The following is a 6,991-nucleotide window of genomic DNA, read 5'->3' on the forward strand; positions in this document are numbered from 1 at the left end:
ATTGGGTTTCGCCAAATCTGACCAGATATTCAACATCCTCGTTGAATTTCGATCAAAATGTGTTAGTTTTGTTCAATTCTGAGACATGGCCCATTTTCAGAGATTTTGAAAAACAGCAAAGGGTATAGCCTTCCCACTTTTGCGATTTTTGGTCAAATCCCAACTTGAGCTAAAAACACTTGATTCCTACTATTCATTGAACGACGATGACGAAAATCCGGTTCATTTTTAACAGAGACTTGTAGTTTTGACGGTAGGGCGTTTGAAATGGAAATAGTCAAATTAGTTGATGCCATCATTTTATTCATAACTCTATAACCGATTGGGTTTCGCCAAATCTGACCAGATATTCAACATCCTCGTTGAATTTCGATCAAAATGTGTTAGTTTTGTTCAATTCTGAGACATGGCCCATTTTCAGAGATTTTGAAAAACAGCAAAGGGTATAGCCTTCCCACTTTTGCGATTTTTGGTCAAATGCCAACTTGAGCTAAAAACACTTGATTCCTACTATTCATTGAACGACGATGACGAAAATCCGGTTCATTTTTAACAGAGACTTGTAGTTTTGACGGTAGGGCGTTTGAAATGGAAATAGTCAAATTAGTTGATGCCATCATTTTATTCATAACTCTATAACCGATTGGGTTTCGCCAAATCTGACCAGATATTCAACATCCTCGTTGAATTTCGATCAAAATGTGTTAGTTTTGTTCAATTCTGAGACATGGCCCATTTTCAGAGATTTTGAAAAACAGCAAAGGGTATAGCCTTCCCACTTTTGCGATTTTTGGTCAAATCCCAACTTGAGCTAAAAACACTTGATTCCTACTATTCATTGAACGACGATGACGAAAATCCGGTTCATTTTTAACAGAGACTTGTAGTTTTGACGGTAGGGCGTTTGAAATGGAAATAGTCAAATTAGTTGATGCCATCATTTTATTCATAACTCTATAACCGATTGGGTTTCGCCAAATCTGACCAGATATTCAACATCCTCGTTGAATTTCGATCAAAATGTGTTAGTTTTGTTCAATTCTGAGACATGGCCCATTTTCAGAGATTTTGAAAAACAGCAAAGGGTATAGCCTTCCCACTTTTGCGATTTTTGGTCAAATGCCAACTTGAGCTAAAAACACTTGATTCCTACTATTCATTGAACGACGATCACGAAAATCCGGTTCATTTTTAACAGAGACTTGTAGTTTTGACGGTAGGGCGTTTGAAATGGAAATAGTCAAATTAGTTGATGCCATCATTTTATTCATAACTCTATAACCGATTGGGTTTCGCCAAATCTGACCAGATATTCAACATCCTCGTTGAATTTCGATCAAAATGTGTTAGTTTTGTTCAATTCTGAGACATGGCCCATTTTCAGAGATTTTGAAAAACAGCAAAGGGTATAGCCTTCCCACTTTTGCGATTTTTGGTCAAATCCCAACTTGAGCTAAAAACACTTGATTCCTACTATTCATTGAACGACGATCACGAAAATCCGGTTCATTTTTAACAGAGACTTGTAGTTTTGACGGTAGGGCGTTTGAAATGGAAATAGTCAAATTAGTTGATGCCATCATTTTATTCATAACTCTATAACCGATTGGGTTTCGCCAAATCTGACCAGATATTCAACATCCTCGTTGAATTTCGATCAAAATGTGTTAGTTTTGTTCAATTCTGAGACATGGCCCATTTTCAGAGATTTTGAAAAACAGCAAAGGGTATAGCCTTCCCACTTTTGCGATTTTTGGTCAAATCCCAACTTGAGCTAAAAACACTTGATTCCTACTATTCATTGAACGACGATCACGAAAATCCGGTTCATTTTTAACAGAGACTTGTAGTTTTGACGGTAGGGCGTTTGAAATGGAAATAGTCAAATTAGTTGATGCCATCATTTTATTCATAACTCTATAACCGATTGGGTTTCGCCAAATCTGACCAGATATTCAACATCCTCGTTGAATTTCGATCAAAATGTGTTAGTTTTGTTCAATTCTGAGACATGGCCCATTTTCAGAGATTTTGAAAAACAGCAAAGGGTATAGCCTTCCCACTTTTGCGATTTTTGGTCAAATCCCAACTTGAGCTAAAAACACTTGATTCCTACTATTCATTGAACGACGATCACGAAAATCCGGTTCATTTTTAACAGAGACTTGTAGTTTTGACGGTAGGGCGTTTGAAATGGAAATAGTCAAATTAGTTGATGCCATCATTTTATTCATAACTCTATAACCGATTGGGTTTCGCCAAATCTGACCAGATATTCAACATCCTCGTTGAATTTCGATCAAAATGTGTTAGTTTTGTTCAATTCTGAGACATGGCCCATTTTCAGAGATTTTGAAAAACAGCAAAGGGTATAGCCTTCCCACTTTTGCGATTTTTGGTCAAATCCCAACTTGAGCTAAAAACACTTGATTCCTACTATTCATTGAACGACGATTACGAAAATCCGGTTCATTTTTAACAGAGACTTGTAGTTTTGACGGTAGGGCGTTTGAAATGGAAATAGTCAAATTAGTTGATGCCATCATTTTATTCATAACTCTATAACCGATTGGGTTTCGCCAAATCTGACCAGATATTCAACATCCTCGTTGAATTTCGATCAAAATGTGTTAGTTTTGTTCAATTCTGAGACATGGCCCATTTTCAGAGATTTTGAAAAACAGCAAAGGGTATAGCCTTCCCACTTTTGCGATTTTTGGTCAAATCCCAACTTGAGCTAAAAACACTTGATTCCTACTATTCATTGAACGACGATCACGAAAATCCGGTTCATTTTTAACAGAGACTTGTAGTTTTGACGGTAGGGCGTTTGAAATGGAAATAGTCAAATTAGTTGATGCCATCATTTTATTCATAACTCTATAACCGATTGGGTTTCGCCAAATCTGACCAGATATTCAACATCCTCGTTGAATTTCGATCAAAATGTGTTAGTTTTGTTCAATTCTGAGACATGGCCCATTTTCAGAGATTTTGAAAAACAGCAAAGGGTATAGCCTTCCCACTTTTGCGATTTTTGGTCAAATCCCAACTTGAGCTAAAAACACTTGATTCCTACTATTCATTGAACGACGATCACGAAAATCCGGTTCATTTTTAACAGAGACTTGTAGTTTTGACGGTAGGGCGTTTGAAATGGAAATAGTCAAATTAGTTGATGCCATCATTTTATTCATAACTCTATAACCGATTGGGTTTCGCCAAATCTGACCAGATATTCAACATCCTCGTTGAATTTCGATCAAAATGTGTTAGTTTTGTTCAATTCTGAGACATGGCCCATTTTCAGAGATTTTGAAAAACAGCAAAGGGTATAGCCTTCCCACTTTTGCGATTTTTGGTCAAATCCCAACTTGAGCTAAAAACACTTGATTCCTACTATTCATTGAACGACGATCACGAAAATCCGGTTCATTTTTAACAGAGACTTGTAGTTTTGACGGTAGGGCGTTTGAAATGGAAATAGTCAAATTAGTTGATGCCATCATTTTATTCATAACTCTATAACCGATTGGGTTTCGCCAAATCTGACCAGATATTCAACATCCTCGTTGAATTTCGATCAAAATGTGTTAGTTTTGTTCAATTCTGAGACATGGCCCATTTTCAGAGATTTTGAAAAACAGCAAAGGGTATAGCCTTCCCACTTTTGCGATTTTTGGTCAAATCCCAACTTGAGCTAAAAACACTTGATTCCTACTATTCATTGAACGACGATCACGAAAATCCGGTTCATTTTTAACAGAGACTTGTAGTTTTGACGGTAGGGCGTTTGAAATGGAAATAGTCAAATTAGTTGATGCCATCATTTTATTCATAACTCTATAACCGATTGGGTTTCGCCAAATCTGACCAGATATTCAACATCCTCGTTGAATTTCGATCAAAATGTGTTAGTTTTGTTCAATTCTGAGACATGGCCCATTTTCAGAGATTTTGAAAAACAGCAAAGGGTATAGCCTTCCCACTTTTGCGATTTTTGGTCAAATCCCAACTTGAGCTAAAAACACTTGATTCCTACTATTCATTGAACGACGATCACGAAAATCCGGTTCATTTTTAACAGAGACTTGTAGTTTTGACGGTAGGGCGTTTGAAATGGAAATAGTCAAATTAGTTGATGCCATCATTTTATTCATAACTCTATAACCGATTGGGTTTCGCCAAATCTGACCAGATATTCAACATCCTCGTTGAATTTCGATCAAAATGTGTTAGTTTTGTTCAATTCTGAGACATGGCCCATTTTCAGAGATTTTGAAAAACAGCAAAGGGTATAGCCTTCCCACTTTTGCGATTTTTGGTCAAATCCCAACTTGAGCTAAAAACACTTGATTCCTACTATTCATTGAACGACGATCACGAAAATCCGGTTCATTTTTAACAGAGACTTGTAGTTTTGACGGTAGGGCGTTTGAAATGGAAATAGTCAAATTAGTTGATGCCATCATTTTATTCATAACTCTATAACCGATTGGGTTTCGCCAAATCTGACCAGATATTCAACATCCTCGTTGAATTTCGATCAAAATGTGTTAGTTTTGTTCAATTCTGAGACATGGCCCATTTTCAGAGATTTTGAAAAACAGCAAAGGGTATAGCCTTCCCACTTTTGCGATTTTTGGTCAAATCCCAACTTGAGCTAAAAACACTTGATTCCTACTATTCATTGAACGACGATCACGAAAATCCGGTTCATTTTTAACAGAGACTTGTAGTTTTGACGGTAGGGCGTTTGAAATGGAAATAGTCAAATTAGTTGATGCCATCATTTTATTCATAACTCTATAACCGATTGGGTTTCGCCAAATCTGACCAGATATTCAACATCCTCGTTGAATTTCGATCAAAATGTGTTAGTTTTGTTCAATTCTGAGACATGGCCCATTTTCAGAGATTTTGAAAAACAGCAAAGGGTATAGCCTTCCCACTTTTGCGATTTTTGGTCAAATCCCAACTTGAGCTAAAAACACTTGATTCCTACTATTCATTGAACGACGATCACGAAAATCCGGTTCATTTTTAACAGAGACTTGTAGTTTTGACGGTAGGGCGTTTGAAATGGAAATAGTCAAATTAGTTGATGCCATCATTTTATTCATAACTCTATAACCGATTGGGTTTCGCCAAATCTGACCAGATATTCAACATCCTCGTTGAATTTCGATCAAAATGTGTTAGTTTTGTTCAATTCTGAGACATGGCCCATTTTCAGAGATTTTGAAAAACAGCAAAGGGTATAGCCTTCCCACTTTTGCGATTTTTGGTCAAATCCCAACTTGAGCTAAAAACACTTGATTCCTACTATTCATTGAACGACGATCACGAAAATCCGGTTCATTTTTAACAGAGACTTGTAGTTTTGACGGTAGGGCGTTTGAAATGGAAATAGTCAAATTAGTTGATGCCATCATTTTATTCATAACTCTATAACCGATTGGGTTTCGCCAAATCTGACCAGATATTCAACATCCTCGTTGAATTTCGATCAAAATGTGTTAGTTTTGTTCAATTCTGAGACATGGCCCATTTTCAGAGATTTTGAAAAACAGCAAAGGGTATAGCCTTCCCACTTTTGCGATTTTTGGTCAAATCCCAACTTGAGCTAAAAACACTTGATTCCTACTATTCATTGAACGACGATCACGAAAATCCGGTTCATTTTTAACAGAGACTTGTAGTTTTGACGGTAGGGCGTTTGAAATGGAAATAGTCAAATTAGTTGATGCCATCATTTTATTCATAACTCTATAACCGATTGGGTTTCGCCAAATCTGACCAGATATTCAACATCCTCGTTGAATTTCGATCAAAATGTGTTAGTTTTGTTCAATTCTGAGACATGGCCCATTTTCAGAGATTTTGAAAAACAGCAAAGGGTATAGCCTTCCCACTTTTGCGATTTTTGGTCAAATCCCAACTTGAGCTAAAAACACTTGATTCCTACTATTCATTGAACGACGATCACGAAAATCCGGTTCATTTTTAACAGAGACTTGTAGTTTTGACGGTAGGGCGTTTGAAATGGAAATAGTCAAATTAGTTGATGCCATCATTTTATTCATAACTCTATAACCGATTGGGTTTCGCCAAATCTGACCAGATATTCAACATCCTCGTTGAATTTCGATCAAAATGTGTTAGTTTTGTTCAATTCTGAGACATGGCCCATTTTCAGAGATTTTGAAAAACAGCAAAGGGTATAGCCTTCCCACTTTTGCGATTTTTGGTCAAATCCCAACTTGAGCTAAAAACACTTGATTCCTACTATTCATTGAACGACGATCACGAAAATCCGGTTCATTTTTAACAGAGACTTGTAGTTTTGACGGTAGGGCGTTTGAAATGGAAATAGTCAAATTAGTTGATGCCATCATTTTATTCATAACTCTATAACCGATTGGGTTTCGCCAAATCTGACCAGATATTCAACATCCTCGTTGAATTTCGATCAAAATGTGTTAGTTTTGTTCAATTCTGAGACATGGCCCATTTTCAGAGATTTTGAAAAACAGCAAAGGGTATAGCCTTCCCACTTTTGCGATTTTTGGTCAAATCCCAACTTGAGCTAAAAACACTTGATTCCTACTATTCATTGAACGACGATCACGAAAATCCGGTTCATTTTTAACAGAGACTTGTAGTTTTGACGGTAGGGCGTTTGAAATGGAAATAGTCAAATTAGTTGATGCCATCATTTTATTCATAACTCTATAACCGATTGGGTTTCGCCAAATCTGACCAGATATTCAACATCCTCGTTGAATTTCGATCAAAATGTGTTAGTTTTGTTCAATTCTGAGACATGGCCCATTTTCAGAGATTTTGAAAAACAGCAAAGGGTATAGCCTTCCCACTTTTGCGATTTTTGGTCAAATCCCAACTTGAGCTAAAAACACTTGATTCCTACTATTCATTGAACGACGATCACGAAAATCCGGTTCATTTTTAACAGAGACTTGTAGTTTTG

Source organism: Daphnia magna, linkage group LG3 (assembly GCF_020631705.1).
Source record: "Daphnia magna isolate NIES linkage group LG3, ASM2063170v1.1, whole genome shotgun sequence".
NCBI classification, from domain to species: domain Eukaryota; kingdom Metazoa; phylum Arthropoda; class Branchiopoda; order Diplostraca; family Daphniidae; genus Daphnia; species Daphnia magna.